This window comes from Rhineura floridana, chromosome 7 (assembly GCF_030035675.1).
Source record: "Rhineura floridana isolate rRhiFlo1 chromosome 7, rRhiFlo1.hap2, whole genome shotgun sequence".
Lineage (NCBI taxonomy): Eukaryota > Metazoa > Chordata > Lepidosauria > Squamata > Rhineuridae > Rhineura > Rhineura floridana.
The window spans coordinates 93,344,498-93,367,718 of record NC_084486.1 but is presented as its reverse complement, the minus strand read 5'-3'; the positions used below and the strand labels follow the sequence as shown (position 1 = coordinate 93,367,718).

General features: G+C 42.8%; 1 protein-coding gene across 5 annotated transcripts in view; it reads right to left on the bottom strand.

Moving 5' to 3' along the window:
- Positions 1-10,608, bottom strand: part of MAP3K13 (mitogen-activated protein kinase kinase kinase 13) — a 69,784-nt gene extending 59,176 nt beyond the window's left edge. For 3 of the 5 annotated variants that reach the window (XM_061636522.1, XM_061636527.1, XM_061636523.1), the window contains exons 1-2: positions 10,521-10,608; positions 8,175-8,289 (exon numbers count right to left, since the gene is read on the bottom strand). The gene's annotated coding sequence lies outside the window, so the exon portion shown is untranslated. Of the gene's footprint in view, positions 1-8,174; positions 8,290-10,368; positions 10,474-10,520 lie in introns of those variants that run through there. The other 2 variants (XM_061636524.1, XM_061636526.1) reach the window with 2 other exon arrangements.
- Positions 10,609-23,221: the final 12,613 nt, after the last annotated feature.

Genomic DNA, 23,221 nt, shown 5'->3' with positions numbered 1-23,221 from the left:
GCATTTTCTGAGCTTTTAAAATAACATGGATATGATCCTGCCAAAGTGAAGCACTTTTAAATCTCACCAAATTCAATTGGAGTGATTTAAGCTTGCCCTTAACTCCGCATATAGTGGGACTTGAAAATATTTCAGTTTATTTCTTTATCCAGTTACAAAGGAGTTAATCTTTCAAACCAACTGGCGTCACACTCTAGACAGCCCTTATCTCTTATATGCCCAGAAGTGCAAAAACAGCTTTAGTTCACAGCGTCCAAATAACTAGTAGCAGAAAAAATGAGCCGATTCGTCAAAAAAAAAAGTAGATCAGAAAAAATAGTCCCAGACATATATTACACAAAAGTCTTATAAATCAAAAAGAAAACCCTCATCCGTTGTAATCTTTATAATGCTATTTTCCATGTCAGCTTTTTGCAATAAAAAAAGATAGGCTATTTTTATTTTCTTCCCCCTTAGTTCCGTGAGTAAAAGAGAAGGAAAGTTTTGGGTCACCCAGGTTATCTTAATTGCTGGTTCTTTGACAAATCTCTTTAGCTGTGTAGATAAGAAAGTAATAAGCGTAGACAGGAGAATGCTTGCCTGTTAGACCATTTTTCTTTAAAGAAAAAAAACGGGTCACTTTTTCAGCTGAGCTAGCTAGAAATCCTCGCTCCGTCCGAGCTGCTGGAAGACCTTCTTTCACAGACAATTCTGACGAATTCCAGTCTCCAACAATCACAACAAAGCTGTGTGGGAAATCTCACGTTTCTTCCTTATCCGGAAGAAATTATCCCCAGTCAAAAAAGACCCTTCTGACTGGATTTAAAACTGAAAAAGTTTCATCCAAGACGGGAGCCGTCTCAGAGGCTGCACAGGCGGAGGGATCCTCCTGCTCTTTGCTTGGGACATTGAAAATTGAAGGAGTTTTGTTCCTTTGGCTTTAAGAATGACAATTAAGAAGATCATGGATGTACAAGAAGGGACTTTATCTTTAGACATGTTTCAGAAAATAATGAATGGGATTAACTCAATAAAACAAGAACTGAGAAATAATAGTCAAGCGTGGAGAATTGAATTTGACGAAATGAGACAGGAGCTGAAAGAAATTCAGGATTCTATGAGAAAGGAGAATAAAGATGGATCTGGAAAACCAAAAAAGGATAAAAGAGAAATTAAAGGCAAGGTTCAAACTATGGAGATTGGATTAAATATGGATATGGAAAAAGATTTGGATTTCCTGGCTGTGATGGATCCTGGAGACAAATATTACGGTTTGGAATACAGCGCTGTATTCCTTGAAGGAATTGAAGAGATTGGAGATAAAGATATTATCGGTTCAAGAAAATTCTTGGACTGGAAGGATTTGATGGAACTTGAAATGGAGAAAGTTAACAGAATTAATCCCTGTTTTGTGTCAATGGAAAAATCTTCAAGAGATGTGCTAGTGTATCATATAAAAAAGAGGAACAGAGATGCGGCTTTGCAACAATACTTCAGTGATACGTTCGGAACTGATGGCAAGAAAATATCTGTGAAAAAGGAAATTCCTATCAGACTCTTATTATATGACTATGACAGCAAGATTATTGGGTGCGTAAAGATGGAAGATGGAACCAATACGGATAATGGAAGAAGAGCGATTTGAAATTACTGGACTTAGTAGAATTGATGAGTTGGATTAATTGACATGTTTATCTAGAAAAAAAATTGATGGACATATATCTCAAGGATTGGAAACTTCTCGTTGACTTTTTGTGGAAGAATAAAATGATATGATGTTAATGAGATTTGTAACCAATTAAGATAACCGCTGGAGGAAGGTGATTTTATAATCTATCAAGATACAGGCTTGTTATATATTATAGACTTATAGCTGAACTACGACAAATCGGAAGTCATTTTTTTATATATATTTTTTGCTTTTTATTGTATTAGTTATGGATTTGTGTTTTTTCTTTTTGTATTGTTTTTGAAAATTTGAATAAAAATTAATTGAAAAAAAAAATATTTCAGTTGAATTGTATCCTTGTATATGCAGATTACATTATCTTATTTATTTATTTTATTATACTTGTATACCGCTCCATAGCCGAAGCTCTCCGGGCGGTTTACAGTAACTAAAAAACATTAAAACAAATACATTTTAAAACAGATCTTATAAAAACAAATTAAAACACAATTTAAAAATTTAAACAGTATAAAACACATGCTAAAATGCCTGGGAGAAGAGGAAAGTCTTGACCTGGCACCAAAAAGAAAACAGTGTTCACGCCAGGCACATCTAGTCATAGAAATCATTCCATAATTTGGGGGCCACCATTGAGAAGGCCCTCTCCCTTGTTGCCATCCTCTGAGCTTCCCTTGGAGTAGGCACCCGGAGGAGGGCCTTTGATCTTGAACGTAGTGTATGGGTGGGTTTGTATTGGGAGAGGCGTTCCATCAGGTATTGTGGTCCCAAGCCGTGTAAGGCTTTATAGGTCAAAACCAGCACCTTGAATCGAGCTCGGAAGCATACAGGCAGCCAATGCAAGCGGGCCAGAATCGGTTTTATATGTTTGGACCGTCTGGTCCCTGTTACCAATCTGGCCGCTGCATTTTGCACAAGCTGCAGTTTCTGAACCGTCTTCAAAGGCAGCCCCACGTACACTGCATTGCACTAATCTAATTTGGAGGTTACCAGAGCATGGACAACTGAAGCCAGGTTATCCCTGTCCAGATAGGGATGTAGTTGGGCCACCAACCAAAGTTGGTAGAAGGCACTCCGTGCCACCGAGGCTACCTGAGCCTCAAGTGACAGAGATGATTCTAGGAAAAACCCCAAGCTACGAACCTGCTCTTTTAGGGGGAGTGCAACCTCATCCAAGACAGGTTGGACATCCACCATCTGGTCAGAAGAACCACCCACTAGCAGCATCTCAGTCTTGTCTGGATTGAGCCTCAGTTTATTAGCCCTCATCCAGTCCATTGTCGCAGTCAGGCACCGGTTCAGCACATTGACAGCCTCACCTGAAGAGGATGAAAAGGAGAAATAGAGCTGCGTGTCATCAGCATACTGATGGCAACACACTTCAAGGCTCCAGATGACCGCACCCAACGGTTTCATGTAGATGTTGAACAGCATGGGGGACAGAACTGACCCCTGCAGAACCCCATACTGGAGAGTCCAAGGTGCCGAGCAATGTTCCCCAAGCACCACCTTCTGGAGGCGACCTGCCAAGTAGGAGCGGAACCACTGCAATGCAGTACCTCCCACTCCCAACTCAGCCAGTCTTCCCAGAAGGATACCATGGTTGATGATATCGAAAGCTGCTGAGAGATCAAGGAGACTTAGCAGAGTCACACTCCCCCTGTCTCTCTCCCGACAAAGGTCATCATACAGGGCGACCAAGGCTGTTTCTGTGCCAAAACCAGGCCTGAAACCCGACTGAAATGGATCCAGATAATCGGTCTCATCCAAGAGTGTCTGGAGCTAGCCCTCAACCACTCGTTCAAGGACCTTGCCCAGGAATGGAACTGTTTAGCACATTTTCTATAGCTAATTGAAAAATATAGTCATATACCTGGCTATCAGGAGAATAAACTGATTTACTGGCAGCACATGTCTCTTTGGGAGATAAGGCCAAAATTACCACACCATTTGGTTGAAGAACCCTGTCAGATGTCTGGGAATTAGACTTGTGCAAGTCTTATCACAATTATAAAATAAACTATGAAGTGATTATTCAGAAAGCTAAATCTAAGAACATAAGAAGAGCCTGCTGGATCAGACCAATGGCCCATCTAGTCCAGCATCCTGTTCTCACTGTAGCCAACCAGTTGCCCCTGGGAAACACACAGGCAGAATCTGAGTGAAAAGAGCACTCTCCCCTATGGTTTCCAGCAAGTGGTGTTTGAAAGCATATTGCCTCCACCTATAGAGGCAGAGCACAGCCATCACGGCTAGTAGCCATTGACAGCTTTTTCCTCCATTAATTTGTCTAATCCTCTTTTAAAAGCTATCCAAGCTGGTGGCCATCACTGCCTCTTCTGGGAGTGAATTCCATCATTTAACGTGTGCTATGTGAAGTCGTTTCTTTTGCCTGTCCTGAATCTTCCAGCAGTCACTGGATGTCCACAAGTTCTAGTGTTATGAGAGAAGGAGAAAAGCTTTCCTCTATCCACTTTCTCCATGTATACTTTTATACACTTCTATCATGTCACCTCTTACTCATCCTTTTTCTAAACTGAACAGCCCCAAATGCTACAACCTTTCCTCACAGGGGAGTCATTCCATCCCCTTGATCATTTTGGTTGCCCTTTCCCGAACCTTTTGCATCCCAACAATGTCATTTTTGAGGTGAGGCAACCAGAATTCCAAATGCAGCCAAGCTATAGATTTATATAACGGTATTTTGATATCAGCAGTTTTATTTTCAATACCTTTTCTAATGATCTCTAGCATGGCATTTGCCTTTTTCACAGCTGCTGCACAATGGGTCAACATCTTCATTGAGCTATTATTTATTTATTTGATTTATATCCCACCCTTCCTCCCAGCAGGAGCCCAGGGTGGCAATTTAGACCTATCCACTACAACCCCAAGGTCTTGTTCCTGGTCAGTCACCACCAGTTCAGACCCCATGAGCGTAAAATTAAGATTTTTTGCTCCAATATGCATAACTTTAATCTTGTTCACACTGAATTGTATTTGCCACTTTTCCACCCGTTCACTCAGTTTATAGAGGTCCTTTAGGAGTTCTTCACATTCTCTTTTTGTTTTAACAACTCTGAACAACTTAGTGTTATCAGCAAACTTGGCCACCTCACTACTCACCCCTAACTCTAGATCATTTATGAACAAGTTAAAAAGCACAAGTCCCAATATGGATCCTTGGGGGGCTCCACTTTCTACAGCCCTCCACTGGAAGAACTGTCCATTTACTCCTAGTCTCTGCTTCCTGCTACTTAACCAACTCCTGATCCACAAGAGGACCTCTCCTCTTATTCCATGACTGCTAAGTTTACTCAGGAGTCTTTGGTGAGGTACCTTGTCAAAAACATTTTGAAAGTCCGAGTATACTATGTCAACCAGATCACCTCTCTCTATATGCTTGTTAACACTCTCAAAGTAATAGATTAATGAGACTGGACTTACCCCTTGCAGAAGCTATTCTGGTTCTGCTTCAGCAAAGTTCACTTTTCTATGTTTGGTTATTTTATCTTTAATGGTACTTTCTACCAGTTCTCCTGGGACAGACATTAAGCTAACCAGCCTGTAATTTCCAGGGTCCCCTGGATCCCTTTTTAAAGATTGGCACTACCTTGGCCACTTTCCAGTCTTCAGGTATGGGGGTGAATCTGAAGCGCAAGTTACATATTTCTGTTAGAAGATCAGCAATTTTACATTTGAGTTCTTTGAGAACTCTCAGGTGGATGCCATCTGAACCCAGCGATTTGTCAGTTTTTATTTTGTCTGTTAAGCCTAGAACTTCATCTCACATCACCACTATTTGTCTCAGTTCCTCAGATTCCCTTCCTGCAAAAGTTAGTTCTGACACAGAGATCTGCCATATAACCTCCACTGTGAAGACAGATGCAAAGAATTCATTCAGCTTCTCTGCAATCCTTATCTTGCTGATGATCTTAGAAGTAGAACCATCTATAGTTGTACTGGATCTCAAAGGTTGCTCAGTTGTTAGGATGCTGGATCAGGCCAAACAACTATCTAGCACCCTGTTTCCCACAATAACCAACCAGATGCCTATGAGAATCCCAAAGCAGGACATGAGGGCAGTAGCCTTCTCCCATGGCTGTTTCCCAGCAAATGGGATTCAGAGGCACACTGCCTCTGATGCTGGAGACAGCATATAGCTACCAAAACTAATAGCCAATGGCAGACTTATCATCCATGAATTTCCTTGTAATGCCATATAGATTGGTGGTCCTCACCACATATTCTGTTTTATACATTATTCTTCCTCTATTCATAGACTTTCAGAATTAAAACAATAAGAAATGTTACATAGAAAGGAATACATCCTTGGTTTAAAGTATCCAGAATGCAGAAACTAATTTAGGAAGGAGGCTTAGCAGTTTCAGTCTTATATTGTATTATTACACTGCCTAGATTTAGCGGTTAGGCCAATTAATGCTTTAAGACAAGACATAGCTGGAATAAGAAACTAATTTCAATTTCTCTCAACACTCTTTCCTTGGTAGACAAATGCAAAGGGAAGCTTTGGTCAGACGGAAGTTAATTCCATCTCAGTTTCTGAAATCATAGAAAATATTTAGGGACAAATTGTCACAGAATTTCATTAGCACTGGTTAGAAGGTTTAGTACGGATGGCATATTAGGAGTGTTCCCCCAAATAACAAAAATTAAGATATAATGATTAATGATAAATATATAACATAGGAAGAGAGCAGGTTGAAAGCACAAGGCTGGGTACCAGCATTATTTGAAACTTCACTATTTTCAGAACAAGTAATTTTGTCTTGCAAAAATTAGGAATTGCAAGATAGTTCATAAAAACAAGAACTTAATGGAAGAGAGAGTAAGAAAGGTATGATACTGTCCCAAATGTATTAATGAAATTAGAAGCTAGAGGTAAAAAGAAATGCAACGGACAACAGAATTTGAAGCTGCCATCCCTAAGAAGGCCTGCAGTAAAATATAATTCACACATCAATAAAGCAATTTCCTTTCCGTATTGAGGGATCATAAACTATGTCATCTGACTATGGCATGATTAAATAAAATATTTTATTAAATTATTATTATTATTATTATGCCTTTCACAAGGTCCCTGGGCTAATCTTTACACCTGAGAGGGTCTTTAGGGAAGGAAGGAGTATTTCAAATATTGAAATATTGTAAATATCGAGCAGATCATGCAGAACTATTTTTCCATCTTTAGTGGAGATTCCAATATATTCAGTGTTAATGGTCTGATGTGATAGACTCTTTCAAATGATGAGCATTAGACTGAGTCTTGATATGACAACTGTAATAGTGACTCATTTGGAAGACTATTAAGGGATAACTGAGATACAACAAAATCTCTCGGCAGCTGTACAGCCTGTTCTTGCCTGGCACTAGAAATATGGATGAGTATCAGCAATGATGGAATGGCTGATTAAGGTACTGAATAGAAACAGAAAGAGATACAGTACATTGAAGGAATGGACCAGCAGTGCCAGGTGATGAAATGGAGAAATTGACAGTTTATTTCTTACTAGAATTTTCACTGCATTTTTATAAGACAGGATAGAAAATTTCTTGTAAAAACTTGAAAAAATTGGTGAGGAGGATAAAATATTGCTTGAGGAATAATGCAAAAGATATCAAAGGGAGATCTGGAAATATATGTTTGCCTTTGATTGGAGGGAAACAGAGAATTGTAAAATCAAAACAATGTATTCATGATTTTATTATAGGATCTGAGATATAACGAAAAATATGGCATTGTATGATTCTTAGCTTTCATTTACATTTTTTTAAAATAACCTCTAATCTTCATACTTAAGACAAGCCTTAGAACATAAGAATGCCACTTAAAAACTCTGAAACCAAGGTAGGATTAGTCAAAGTCTGGATAGGTCAAGGGGTGGGTTACAGGTGTCCTTTCCCTCTCTAATAGCTACTGTTCTTTGCCCCTTTGACAGTACTAGCTGTCCAGCCACAATTTCTTCATCCTTCCCTCCATTCATTCCCTTTCTTCTTTGACCACTACTAGTCCAGACCTTGCCAAAAATTATTTGGAAGCCTAATTCCTGGAAGCAAAATATGTGAAGACTCATGTCTATAGTTAATTCCTGCCAATTATGGAGCTTTTCCATTAGGCACCAAAACATTTTTTCTTTTTTTTTTTTTACAGAATATCTACCCTGAGGAATAGTTCAAGGAAGCTTGAAAGCTTGTTCTCTACTTTATGAAAATTTAGTTGGCCCCACTGTTGTTCTGGGATGTTTTATAATGGCTCTGTATTGCTATCTGTAATTTTTCCTACAAAACATAATGGCTACATAAATCCTACAAATAAATAATTAAAAAAATATCAACTGAATAAAATGTATGTTCCTAACACACTGAAGCACTGAGCAGCAAGTCCTCTGGGTGACACCAATGTCAGTGAATTTTTTTAATAGGTTGTTCATTCACTTTGCAGGATTAAATCTCTAAAACACTAGACAGAACAAAAATAACCACTTACCATCCTCAAATTGTGGATTCCAGAAGAAGGGTAACAATTCATGACTCATTTTTGGAAGCTTTAATTATCCATATGTTCCTGCTGATTGGGTCTGTCTGTCACTGTCCTCAAAAATCTGAATTTTAGCGAATTAGAAATGAATTTCAACCAGTAAGTTAAACACATGCACATTTTCTGATTACATTTGCACAAGAGATCACACCAAGTAAATAACATATGTTTGTTTCCTGCCAAATCCCAAGGAATGTTCTTGCTAGTATTCTGAACTGTATATATAATTCACTAATAGGCAAAAAAACCTTGCAGTTTAAGAACGTACCTATAGCCAACAGATATTTCTATCAAACTTTAAAAAGCAGGGAAATTGGACAGCCATAATTAATGCACCAGGGAAGCAAGAGATCTGACCTCCTCTCTGAGATATTGTACTGCCCTACAAATTTTTAAAAATGAGAACACAATTTGGGTTGGTCTTTCACAGTCCAATCCACTTCTTGTGCAACTAGAATTAAAAAAATCATAGGCTAGTTTGAGTCTGGAATTATGTTAAATCACTTATTAGACAGGGATAACATCTCATATCCAACCTAAATTTTCCAAAAAATCAATTCTACAAGAATATATATTTGATTTGGTCATAAACAGTTAAAATCATTTTAAAATATGTGAACTTATCTACATTCCTTCTGACAAAGCACTCATGATGGTTTAAAACCATAGTCATTAACAGGGATAAAATTGTCTGCTGAGTACTCACACAGAGGAGAGTATGTCACTCCATCACATACCATAGTTTAGAAGGAAGAACTTGAAAAATTAATGTTATAAGATCAAATTTAGCTATCAGACAATTGTGTGCGAACATATTGCAGAGATTAGGATTGTTGATGTAGCAGAAACTAACAGCACAATCCCATGCACACTTACTGAGGAGTTATCCCCATCGTGTTCAGTGGCGCTTACTAGAAAGTAAGTTACATAGAACTGCAATCTAATAGTACGATCTTATAAATATTTCCTCAGAAGCAAGTCCCACTGTATTCAATGGGGCTTACTCCTAGCCACCACACTGATGGCTAGGAGAGATAGGATGGTGCACAGGTGCCTCTCCACCAGCCTCTGCCACCAGAGAGGAGCACTGCTGGTGGGGAGGGGACTCCACCACAGCGGAGGCTCCAGCTTTGTACTAACAGATAGAAAGCTACCAATGACAGTGCTCTTGTCAGCACCAGCAAGCAGTACATTCTGAAACAGGGCATTACAAGGTGGGCCATTGGTGATGTGCCAGAGTCTCTATATCCACTGGATCCAAAGTCCCAAAGATTCTTCAAGGGGCCTGATCCCCAGACTCATCAACTACATCAGCCTGGAGCAAAAACCCCACAGACACATTTCACTCTGACTGGCGTGAGCCAGTAGGGCTTGATATGCAATGGTAGATCGATGTTGCTCCTCCCCAGCCCCTTGTTAGAAAAGCCCTACCTGTGTCTCATTGCCTCATATAGCCCTGAAGACTTGGCATCTCTCAGCTGATCTCAAATTCCTAGAGAAAGTCAATACAGCCCTTTCAAGGCACAGAGTGAATGTAATATTGCCAAATGGTTACACGTTGCATGTTAAATAAATGTTGAAATGCATACTGCAGGGGTCTGGATTCCCATTTGGTGTGTCATTTCTCTGTATTTCCACCACTCAGCTCAGGCTTACTATATATCTCCGTTATGTGCACAAATTCCTCCTGAGTCCCCTATCTGAAAGCCTGGAGAGCTGCTGCCCATTAGGGTAGACAAACCTGAGCAAGAGGGACCAACAATCTGACCCTGTATAAGGCAGTTTCATATGTTCCTAAATCAATAGGAGCCAGAATAGAGCATACAGCCAGTGGTGAAGTACTTCCAGCAATGTGAGATGGTAGTGTGTGGGGTGGAGCGCCCTCAGGAAGTGAACCTGGGTACCAGAATAGGGGTTTACAAGCATATTCCTATTTCCATCTGTGAAACAGAAGAGGAGGGTGCATGTCTGGTGGTGTGGATATGCAGATTGTACTTGTACACCTAAACAAAAAAGCACTATGCTACGGCCGTACTCGCACCACGTAGCCATGAATCCGAGTCAAAGGTGAAGAAACTCTCCTTAACAAACAGGGCACAACAAAGGAGCCGACAGTCTCTTATCCAGCGCAGTGCCCTCGTACCAGGAAATACTGCAAGAAACTCCTGCTACAAGAGCCGCCTTCCAAACAACGAAAGTACCACCGCATGCTTAATGCCACCACAACGGGAAACCTCAGCTAGAACAAAAGATGTGCGTTCCCCAAATACCTCACCTCAAAGCACCGTTACTTACCGCCTAACAGCCGTCTTGAAGTCACGATCGGCCATTGGTCCTCCTCCCACCTGCCGGGCTATCAACAATGCGTCACTTCCGGCATAACCTGACACAAAAGCAAACACTCTCAACCTCTAACCTTGTATGTTAGAGACTCTACTTCCTGCTCCATGACGCCCCCGGAAGCCAGGCGGCGCTTTAAAGTCTTATATAAATGGGTTTAATTCGGGATGAGGTTTAAAGCGTTTAGCCTAAATCGCTTTTAATGTTAATGTGAGTGCTGAGAGGCCGGCTGTAGCTATTTGAAGAGTAAATTCCTCCTTCCTGCCTCCTATTCCATAGTAACCAAAATCGCGCTTTCATAGAAATAGCACTTTCGACGACCACTTCATACCTGCCAAAATTGGAACATGGAACCGCATACACACTTATCTGGGAGTAACCTCCATTGAACTCTGTTGGGCTTACTTCTGAGTAGATATGCACAGGACTGCATTGTAATCAACTAATTCACACTTAAGTGAAAATCTGTTCTCATTTTTGTTTTTTGTTTTTATTACATTTATATACCACCTTTCCTCCAACATTTCCTTTCCTCCCTCAACATTTATTATTTTATTATTTTATTTATTACATTTATACCCTGCCTTTCTTTTCATCATAGAAACCCAAGGCGGCTTACATATGGTTCCCAGGAGGTCTTCCATCCAGGCACTGACCAGACCTAACCCTGCTTAGCTTCAGCAGGGTGCTGGCCTCACAACAGCCCCACTGAGGTCAGTTATGCTTATAGACAGGACTGGCCCAAGGTCACCCTCAGCTTCATGGCTGAGGGCGCTAGTGATTGGTACCCTTTGTGACTGGTTGGGCAGAAGGCAGGAAGCCCAAACAGTTGGTAGTGTTAGAACCAATGACAGGCTGAGACAATTAATTCTAGTTTTGTCCCTAGCCTTGCTGAACTCTACAAGACAACAGCTAAGACTAAGAAGAGGGAAGTTGCCAGGCACTGCCATCCCCTGGACTGGTTGGAAGTAAGAAGGCAGGCTGGCTGAAAACAGATGGAGGTTGGTGGGACAGTGCTCCATTTGCCCTAATGGACCAGCCTCCACTGGCTAAGAGGACTCAAACCATGCTGTCCCAGGTCATAGGCCAACACTCTTAACCGTTACACCACTCTGGCTCTATTTTGTCTGTTTGCCCAGCTTAATTATGCTGTTACTCGCTTGAACCAATATAGGGTCTGTGCATCTCAAAATCAACAACCTAGAAACCATGAAAAGGAGGGTTGGGTCAAATTAACAGCATAATGCTATCCACGATTACTCAGAATTAAGTTTCACTGTGTTCAACAAGCCTTACTCCCACATATGTAGCCACTCGTTTGCAGCCCCAAAGCACAATCCTACATTCATACTGTTTCTGCTGATGTCTGGCAACCTAGGATGGCACAAAAGTGCCTCTCCGTTGGAAGAGAACACCAGTGGCACGGGATCTTCACATACATTTAGATCCCAGATGCACCCTAGTGGGCAGAAGGCTACTACCAGCAGTTTTCCTGCCAGTGGTAGGAAGTGCAAAGCCCTGAAATGGCATTTAAGGATGAAGTGGAGGGAGACCCCAACAGCTTTGGGTCAACTCAATCTAAAGTCTGCTTTTCATACTTTTTATTTAAGCAGGAGAATTAGCTATGCTTTTTCCCTAATATGGATGTTGCAATTAATGCACCACCTCTGTTACAAACTGGGAACAGTTTTGCTTAAGGTGTGGGATAGATCTGGGTGCCAGCAGGCCTTAATGTTTTTTAAAATGGAAAGTGATAATTGCTTCTCATTCAACAGTGTACAAAGAAAAACCGCTATGTCAGCAGAGAGTGTGGAAAGTCAGTAGAAATTTTGCATGTAGTTTACACTGGAAAAGGAGCCACTGGATAAAGCTAACAGCTGCCCTCCTGGACGTCCCCTGCTGTGCTGACCTTGTGGATACAACATCCAAGCTGTCTTGTACTTTTTTAGTTTTCCATGCTCTCCCTCCTGCTCAGTGCAGCAACTTGGCTGATGAACTAAGATGCTGCCTTATGCTGAGTCAAACCATTGGTCCCTCTCTCTTTATATTGTCTAAATGCTTCTGGCCAAGTTCCGAAGGGTTGGGGAACAAGCATAGTTATTCCGCTATACAAGAGTGGAGCCAAGTCTGATCCAAAAAACTTCAGACCCATTTCATTGCTGGACATTGTATCCAAACTATACTCGAAATATCTGCTAGCGAAATTGGACAGATGGGCCAGTGAGAATGCCATAATTGTTAAGGAGCAGGCTGGATTCGTTAAAGGCAAATCCACAATAGATCAATGCTTCGTACTGCTGCATTTAATCCAGAAATATGCATTCTACAAAGGGAAATAACTTTTTATCACATTTGTAGACTTCACATCGGCTTTTGACACGGCAGATAGAGATCGACTTTGGCAGAAACTCGGAGATACCAATATCGATAAGTGTTTACTCCTTCTCCTTCAAATTTTACATTCCAACACATCACTCAGGGTGAGATTAGGGGCCAATGGCCTTCTCTCCGAGCTGATCACCACCCACCGTGGGGTCCGCCAGGGTTGCGTTCTCATAAGAACATAAGAACATAAGAAGAGCCTGCTGGATCAGGCCAGTGGCCATCTAGTCCAGCATCCTGTTCTCACAGTGGCCAACCAGGTGCCTGGGGGAAGCCCGCAAGCAGGACCTGAGTGCAAGAACACTCTCCCATCCTGAGGCTTCCGGCAACTGGTTTTCAGAAGCATGCTGCCTCTGACTAGGGTGGCAGAGCACAGCCATCATGGCTAGTAGCCATTGATAGCCCTGTCCTCCATGAATTTGTCTAATCTTCTTTTAAAGCCATCCAAGCTGGTGGCCATTACTGCATCTTGTGGGAGCAAATTCCATAGTTTAACTATGCGCTGAGTAAAGAAGTACTTCCTTTTGTCTGTCCTGAATCTTCCAACATTCAGCTTCTTTGAATGTCCACGAGTTCTAGTATTATGAGAGAGGGAGAAGAACTTTTCTCTATCCACTTTCTCAATGCCATGCATAATTTTATACACTTCTATCATGTCTCCTCTGACCTGCCTTTTCTCTAAACTAAAAAGCCCCAAATGCTGCAACCTTTCCTCGTAAGGGAGTCGCTCCATCCCCTTGATCATTCTGGTTGCCCTCTTCTGAACCTTTTCCAACTCTATAATATCCTTTTTGAGATGAGGCGACCAGAACTGTACACAGTATTCCAACATCTCTGTACATTTAGCTAAAACTTTATTCAATCAAACTTTGGTTCATTCCAAGCCTTGTCACCAGTTTGCCAAATTTCTCCTCACACAAAGGCTTGGTCATTATGTCAGCCACCATGTTGTTAGTGTCACAAAATTTTAGGTTAACAAACCCCTGCTGCACACAATCCCTTACGTGAAAGTATCTGACACTAATATGTTTTGTTCTCTTGGTATGAGCTTCTGATGTGGCTATCTTAATGCAGGTCTGATTGTCTTCAAATACAGTAATCGGAAATTGCATATCAATGCCTATCTCCTGCATGAGCATTGCGAACCACTGTAGCTCATTACAGGCCTGTGATAGGGCCACATACTCGGCTTCTGCACTTTATGTTGCAACCACATTTTGTTTCTTGCTGCTCCAGTCAATGCATGACCCGTGCCACATCACAACTATGCCAGAGGTTGACTTACGACTGCTCAGCTCCCCTGCATGATCTGCATCCACAAAACATTCAAGACCTCCTGTCTTTGCTCCTGACAAAACCAGACTCTTTGTCTTCGTGCCTTTCAGATAACGCACTATCCTTTTAATCCCTTGCCAGTCAGCCTCTGAAGGATGTTCTACCTTCCGGCTTAAAATACTGACTGCATTACATATGTCTGGGCGAGACACCTTCACCAAATATTGCAATTTCCCTATTATGCGCCTGTACTTCTCAGGATCTGTACAAGGCGTCTCCTGCACATTCTGTTGGAAAGCCACAACCATTGGAGTCTTCACAACATTGCATTCTGTCATGTTGCATTCTTCTATGATCTGATTTATTTTACTTTCCTGACTCAATGTTATGCTTCCGTCTTCTGCACGCACGATATCCGTGCCTAAATAGTGTGTGACAGGCCCCAAATTCTTTGTGTCCACCTGCCTGCCCAGTTGCTCATTAAATTGTGTTCGTGTTTGTGTGTCATTTGTTCCTGTCAGAAGGACTGTCTCCCTTTGATCCCAAGGCTTTTCTGAGACTTTAATGCTTCTGCTCAGAATTAACTGCTGTGTTTCTGGACACCAAACTCTGCAATATGCATTATCTTGTGCTCTAGGTGCACGTTTGCCACGTCTCTTACCCTGTGGCTTGTAAACTCGGCTGCGATGCACTCTTTCAGGCATCAGCCTGGCTGCATTACATGAATACTGTGGCTGTGTGCTTTTAACAGCTGTCTTCTTACAGCTCTGGCGGTCATTCCCTTTCTGCCCCATTAAACTCAAGGCATTAGCACACTTCACACCCACGGTCATTTTAAACTGCCCTTGTGTCATAAAACCCTGACAGACAACATTTTCTCCTCTTTGCACCCAACATTTTCCTTTATCAAACCAGACTGAAAATTGACAACTCACCAGTTTGCCCACTGATAAAATATTATGAGCCAAGTCCGGAACGAACAAACAGTTTGTCATAATGCCAAGCTTGTCAAATTTAATCAGACCACGTGCTTGTACGGATTTCCGTGATCCATCAGCAAGTAAAACAAAATCCTGCTCATCTGTAGACGTGTAAAACAGACTCCTGTCTTTAATTAGTATATGGCTTGCTCCGCTGTCGACAATAAAGTTAATTTGTTCCAAGTCTTTAGACTTCTGTTTACAAACAAAGTTCACACTTCCCTGCTTCAAGCCTCCGTCCCTGGAGTTTCGCTTGACTGGACAATCTTTACGGAGATGCCCACGGGCCAAACAGGCAAAACAAGACTTCAGCCGCTGCTGCTCCCGCTTGTTTTCCTGTCTGCTTTCGGCAGCCTGCTCCGGTTCGGCACATTTCTCCGCCTTGCTTTTGACAGCTCCCACCGGCTGGGCTCTCAGCACCTCCTGCCTCTGCTGCCATTCCTGGGACAATTCCTGCAACGCGTCCCACATCTTTTTAGCCGACGGCTCATCTCTCACACACATCAGTTGAGAATCCGATAGAGCCAAGATTATAAACGCCTGCGCCCTCTGGTCTCGATGCTTCCAGGCCGCGGTCAGTACCGCCGGGGTTTTTTCCTCAATCACGTCCCATAAATCCTCTGTTATCAGCAAAGCCCTCATCCTCGGCTTCCAGCTGGCAAAATTCTTCTCATTAAGTCGTTCCATCGGCAAGCCTCCCCCAGACAGGTTTACAGCCATGTTGCTCACCTCCGTCTGGTACAATCAATCAAGCTGCCCTCTCTGGAACTCCGTCTGCAGTTCAGACCAGCAACTTACTCCCGTGTAATGCGCTGTGGAGCGTAACCATCCTCTGCTACCACTGTTGGCTTGTGTGCGTTGTTGTGTGAAACAGCATACATTACGTTGGAGTTAAGTTGAGCAAGAAACATCCTCAGAGCATGTTAAGAGTCTTTATTAAGACATTAGGGCCAACAGGCTTAAGAGTAAATACATGTAGAGATTCTTCAGTCACCCCCCTTCTGGTACATCTCTCTCCATAGATAAACCACAAAAGACAGCCTCTCAGCTCAGAGGCATAATTCAGAAGAGCACAACACATAGTCTCTGTTAGAACTTTCCCAGTCGTTATCAGATGGCTACCATAGCAACGACCCTGGCAGTCCGTTCCCAGACAGATCATAGACATAACTCCCCCTTAACCACAGTTACGTCTTCACACTTGCAGGCTTCATGGAAAACTACTAGAGACAGTAATGCCAACTGGTCACCAGCCAAACAACCTTTCCTCGTAAGGGAGTCGCTCCATCCCCTTGATCATTCTGGTTGCCCTCTTCTGAACCTTTTCCAACTCTATAATATCCTTTTTGAGATGAGGCGACCAGAACTGTACACAGTATTCCAAATGCGGCCGCACCATAGATTTATACAATGGCATTATGATATCGGCTGTTTTATTTTCAATACCTTTCCTAATTATCGCTAGCATGGAATTTGCCTTTTTCACAGCTGCCGCACACTGGGTCGACATTTTCATCATGCTGTCCACTACAACCCCGAGGTCTCTCTCCTGGTCGGTCACCGCCAGTTCAGACCCCATGAGCGTATATGTGAAATTAAGATTTTTTGCTCCAATATGCATAATTCTACACTTGTTTATATTGAATTGCATTTGCCATTTTTCTGCCCATTCACTCAGTTTGGAGAGGTCTTTTTGGAGCTCTTCGCAATCCCTTTTTGTTTTAACAACCCTGAACAATTTAGTGTCATCAGCAAACTTGGCCACTTCACTGCTCGCTCCTAATTCTAGGTCATTAATGAACAAGTTGAAAAGTACAGGTCCCAATACCGATCCTTGAGGGACTCCACTTTCTACAGCCCTCCATTGGGAGAACTGTCCATTTATTCCTACTCTCTGCTTTCTGCTTCTTAACCAATTTCTTATCCACAAGAGGACCTCTCCTCTTATTCCATGACTGCTAAGCTTCCTCAGAAGTCTTTGGTGAGGTACCTTGTCAAACGCTTTTTGAAAGTCTAAGTACACTATGTCCACTGGATCACCTCTATCTATATGCTTGTTGACACTCTCAAAGAATTCTAATAGGTTACTGAGACAGGACTTTCCCTTGCAGAAGCCATGCTGGCTCTGCTTCAGCAAGGCTTGTTCTTCTATGTGCTTAGTTAATCTAGCTTTAATAATACTTTCTACCAGTTTTCCAGGGACAGAAGTTAAGCTAACTGGCCTGTAATTTCCGGGATCCCCTCTGGATCCCTTTTTGAAGATTGGCGTTACATTTGCCACTTTCTAGTCCTCAGGCACGGAGGAAGACCCAAGGGACACGTTACATATTTTAGTTAGCAGATCAGCAATTTCACATTTGAGTTCTTTGAGAACTCTCGGGTGGATGCCATCCGGGCCCGGTGATTTGTCAGTTTTTATATTGTCCATTAAGCTTAGAACTTCCTCTCTCGTTACCACTATTTGTCTCAGTTCCTCAGAATCCCTTCCTGCAAATGTTAGTTCAGGTTCAGGGATCTGCCCTATATCTTCCACTGTGAAGACAGATGCAAAGAATTCATTTAGCTTCTCTGCAATCTCCTTATCGTTCTTTAGTACACCTTTGACTCCCTTATCATCCAAGGGTCCAATCGTCTCCCTAGATGGTCTCCTGCTTTGAATGTATTTATAGAATTTTTTGTTGTTGGTTTTTATGTTCTTAGCAATGTGCTCCTCAAATTCTTTTTTAGCATCCCTTATTGTCTTCTTGCATTTCTTTTGCCAGAGTTTGTGTTCTTTTTTATTTTCTTCATTTGGACAAGACTTCCATTTTTTGAAGGAAGACTTTTTGCCTCTAAGAGCTTCCTTGACTTTGCTCGTTAACCATGCTGGCATCTTCTTGGCCCTGGCGGTACTTTTTCTGATCTGCGGTATGCACTCCAGTTGAGCTTCTAATATAGTGTTTTTAAACAACTTCCAAGCATTTTCGAGTGATGTGACCCTCTGGACTTTGTTTTTCAGCTTTCTTTTTACCAATCCCATCATTTTTGTGAAGTTTCCTCTTTTGAAGTCAAATGTGACTGTGTTGGATTTTCTTGGCAATTGGCCAGTTACATGTATGTTTAATTTCATAGCACTGTGGTCACTGCTCCCAATCGGTTCAACAACACTTACATCTCACACCAGGTCCCAGTCCCCACTGAGGATTAAGTCCAGGGTTGCCGTCCCTCTGGTCAGTTCCATGACCAACTGGTCTAGGGAATAGTCATTTAGAATATCTAGAAACTTTGCTCCTTTGTCATGACTGGAACACATATGCAGCCAGTCTATGTCCGGGTAGTTGAAGTCACCCATTACTACCGCATTTCCTAGTTTGGATGCTTCCTCAATTTCATATCTCATCTCAAGGTCTCCCTGAGCATTTTGATCAGGGGGACGATAGATCGTTCCCAGTATTAAGTCCCTCCTGGGGCATGGTATCACCACCCACAACGATTCTGTGGAGGAGTCTGCCTCTTTTGGGGTTTCGAGCTTGCTGGATTCAATCCCCTCTTTCACGTATAGAGCGACTCCGCCACCAATACGTCCTTCCCTGTCCTTCCGATATAGTTTATATCCAGGGATAACCGTATCCCACTGGTTTTCTCCATTCCACCAGGTCTCCGTTATGCTCACTATATCAATGCTCTCCTCTAAGACCAAGCACTCCAGTTCTCCCATCTTGGTTCGCAGGCTCCTAGCATTAGCGTACAGGCACTTGTAAGCAGTGTCTCTCTTCAAGTGTCTTTGGCACTTGTGGTTAGGCCTGTGGTAATTTTGCTCTTCTGAATTTATATCCTGTGCCCCTGCTCTCACAATGCCTACTTCTAGGCCTACCCCTTTTAAAATTTCATCATTTCTTTGGTTTTTATCCCAGGGGGGAGGTTTATTCCGAACCGGACCTTTCTCAGCTCCTGTCGGGTTTCCCCCCTCAGTCAGTTCAAAAGCTGCTCTGCCACCTTTTTAATTTTAAGTGCCAGCAGTCTGGTTCCATTCTGGTTCAAGTGGAGCCCATCCCTTTTGTACAGGCCCGGCTTGTCCCAAAATGTTCCCCAGTGCCTAACAAATCCAAACCCTTCCACCCGACACCATCGTCTCATCCACGCATTGAGACTGCGAAGCTGGGCCTGTCTGGCTGGTCCTGCGCGTGGAACCGGTAGCATTTCAGAGAAAGCCACCTTGGAGGTCTTGGCTTTCAGCATCCTACCTAGCAACCTAAATTTTGCTTCCAGGACCTCACGGCTGCATTTCCCCATGTCGTTGGTGCCAACGTGCACCACGACCACTGACTCCTTCCCAGCACTGTCTACCAAACTATCTAAATGACGGGCGATATCCGCAACCTTCACACCAGGCAGGCAAAACACCTTGCGGTCTACACACCCATCACACACCCCACTGTCTATGTTCCTAATGATCGAATCGCCCACTACAAGGATCCCTCCACCCCCCGGAGATATATCCTCGGCATGAGAGGATAGCTGCTCATCCCCCAAGGAATGGGTCCCTTCTAAGGGATCGTTTCCCTCTTCCTCAGCTGGATGCTCTCCTTCCCCGAGACCATCGTTGTCCATGATAGCAGGAGAGCTATCATCGTTGGAGTGGGACACAGCTATAACGTCCCTGAAGGCCTCCTCCACACACCTCTCTGCCTCTCTCAGCTTTTCCAGGTCCGCCACCTTGGCCTCAAGGAAATGAAGTCGTTCCCAGAGAGCCAGGAGCTCATTGCACCGAGAGCATACCCACGACTTCTGTCCAACAGGCAGGTAGTCGTACATGCTGCAGGCGCCCTTCATCTTCAATTATTACATAAACAATATAGTAAGGGAACTTTCGGGCCTTAAATACTTTCCTCCATCAATTCAATCAGATAAACTCACAGTTCTACTCTATGCAGATGACCTGGTCATTATTTCTACAACACAGGTAGGAATGAGGAGACTCCTACACAGCAGCCTAGGTTCGTACTGTGCAAAGGAAGGCCTTCGTATCAATTTCAACAAGACCAAAGCGGTAGTGTTTGGGAAGAAACGCACCAAACATATTTGGAGACTGAATGGTAGAACCATTCTCCAGCAACAAAATTACCGATACTTGGGCCTTAACTTTGCCTCAAATTTATCATGGAAATCCCACCTGGAATCGGTTAAATTGAAAACCCTACATTCGGTTTATCAGCTTAACCGTTCCTTCACTTGCAAAGGCGGACACCTTGTCCCCCCTGTTCTGGAAATTTTCCAAAGGAAACTAGCACCTCAACTTCTCTACGAAGTGGAAATTTGGGGCTACTGTAACACCTTAGCCCTTGAGAAAGTTCAGACTGCCTTTCGCAGGTTTATTATCTGGCCACCCCGCACGGTACTCCAGCCGCTCTGTTAAGACTTGAGACGGGCTCTCAGCCACTAGAATCACTGGTACATGCTGCCATGGGCTCTTATTGGCTGCGGTTGTCCGGAATGGATGACTCCTCTCTTCCCAAGAAGTGTCTCTTGGAACAGATGCAATCACCACATCACTTTCCTTGGCTCCACCAAACTAAACATAAACTGGCTGCATATTTATTTATTTATTTAATTCAATTTTATTTAATTCAATTTTTATACCACCCATAGCAAAGCTCTCTGGGCGGTGTACAACAATAAAAATATAAATTTACATTTCAATTTTAAAACCACATAATCATCAAATCAACAATTAAACAAACAGATGAAACATGTAACTGACATATACAACAATAATACAGATACTAAAATACTAAAATATTTAAAATATTTAAAATATTAAAATGCCTGGGCAAAGAGCAAGGTTTTCACCTGGCGCCGAAAGGATAGTAAAGTAGGCGCCAGGCGTACCTCATCAGGAAGGGTGTTCCATAGTTCGGGGGCCACTACCGAGAAGGCCCTCTTTCTTGTAGTCACCTTCCGGCGTCTTTCTGAGTAGGCACCCGGAGGAGGGCCTTCGATGTTGAGCGTAGTGCACGGGTGGATTCATATCGGGAGAGACGATCCACCAGGTATTGTGGGCCCGTGCCGTGTAAGGCTTTATAGGTCAAAAACAGCACCTTAAATTGGGCCTGGAAACGTATAGGCAGCCAATGCAAGCCGGCCAGAATTGGTGTCACATGTTCCAACCGCTTGGTCCCGGTTATTAATCTGGCCACTGCATTCTGCACAAGCTGCAGTTTCCAAACCGTCTTCAAGGGCAGCCCCAGGTATAGTACGTTGCAGTAGTCCAATCTTGAGGTTACCAAAGCATGGATAACTGAGGTAAGATGTTCCCTGTCCAGATACGGGCGTAGCTGGGCCACCAGCCTAAGTTGGTAAAAAGCACTCCTTGCCACCGAGGCCACCTGTGCCTCAAGTGACAAGGACGGGTCCAGAAGGACTCCCAAGCTTCGCATATGGGATCTGTCTCTCCGTTCTACCCAAGTCTGTCTCTGTAAAAGCCACTAAACTATTTAAAGGTAGGATTTATTTCTACGCGCAAAGATGGTCCTTGTACTCAGCCTCTCAATCAACCTTTTCAATATGGTATCCCTGGTATAAAACCACCTTTATCATGGAACCATATCTCTCATTTTTAACAATACCCTCTTTGAGGAGATCATTCACGGCCCTTTGATTACAAACAATGGCCACTTCCTTCCTCGAAGGGCATTACGCCAATATCCCCCATCACGCACGAGTTTGTATATGTCAGATGGGGGAGGTCGAAGACCTGGCCCACTATCTCTTGAGATGTCTCCTTTATGCAGACTTGAGATCGAAAACTATATCATCTATAATTTCCCCCATGGTGGATAGGGCCATTCCAGAACAGATTGCCATCCTCTTGGCTGGCACGGATATTTATATAACTTCCAGGGTCACCAACTTTGCATTGGCCGCGGACAAGATACGGGCCAAATGTGGTAAACTGCACAAACCAGCATAACTCTGTTTAATTTGTCCCTACCTGAAGTCTTCCGGACAAAGATGCAACCTCCCAGTTCACTCCTCATACTTTCCATTATGACCCTTTCGCAACGGTGGTCAATAATACTTCCTTGAAGTGTCCAACAGTTTTAAAAATGTTAGTATGTACACCACCCAGAGAGCCTTTTTGGCTTAGGGCGGTATATAAATAAAATAAAATAAAATAAATAAATAAATAGTTAGTTTTAAAGGACAAGATTACGAGGCACATCCAGATGCCTCATTATTAAACAGTTGGCAGGGATTTGTTTTGGGGCTAGGTTCACCCCATGCACTGGAGTAACAGGCACTGTGAATTTTATGTATAATTTTTGCGTCTTTGTTATATGTTCTCAAATTGTGATGGCCTATGGCTATAAACAATAAAGTATTCTGTATTCTGTATTCTCTTTATATTGTCAACACTGACAGGCAGCAGCTTTAAAAGTGAGTCAGACAAATTAATGGAGGATATGGCTGACTGGCTAAGTGGCTACTAGTCATGATGGCTATATTACCGCCAATATCAATAGCAGTATGTCTCAGAATAGTAGTCGCTGGGGTTCACAAGCAAGAGAAAGCTTTAGCGGTCATATCATGCTATGGGGGTTCTCATAGGCACCTGACTGGGTCACTCTGGGAACAGAAATGCTGGAATGTATAGGCCGTTGGTCTGATCCAGAGGCACTATTTATGCTCTTATACTTGTTTAGGTTATAATTTGCAAAATTGAGCCTAGCAACCCACCCGATCCAAAGCACGTTTCCTCGAAAATAAGTCCTACTGAGTTCAGTGGGAACTTTTCTCTACTAAACTTGCGATCCTGTTTGCGAGTATGGCATATTGAATTTAGTGAGGTTTATCCCGAGTAAACATGTATAGATTCGGACCTGTTTATAATTGGAGCCTCGCCCTGAAAAGTTTATCACTGCAGAGAACGAACCCTCGTTTAAATTAAACTCACTCTATGCCTGTGAGTGCTGCTGCCCAAGTCGGGAAGAATTCACTGCGTCGTGCCCAAGTTGGAACCTCCCCTCTCGTGCGCGCGCG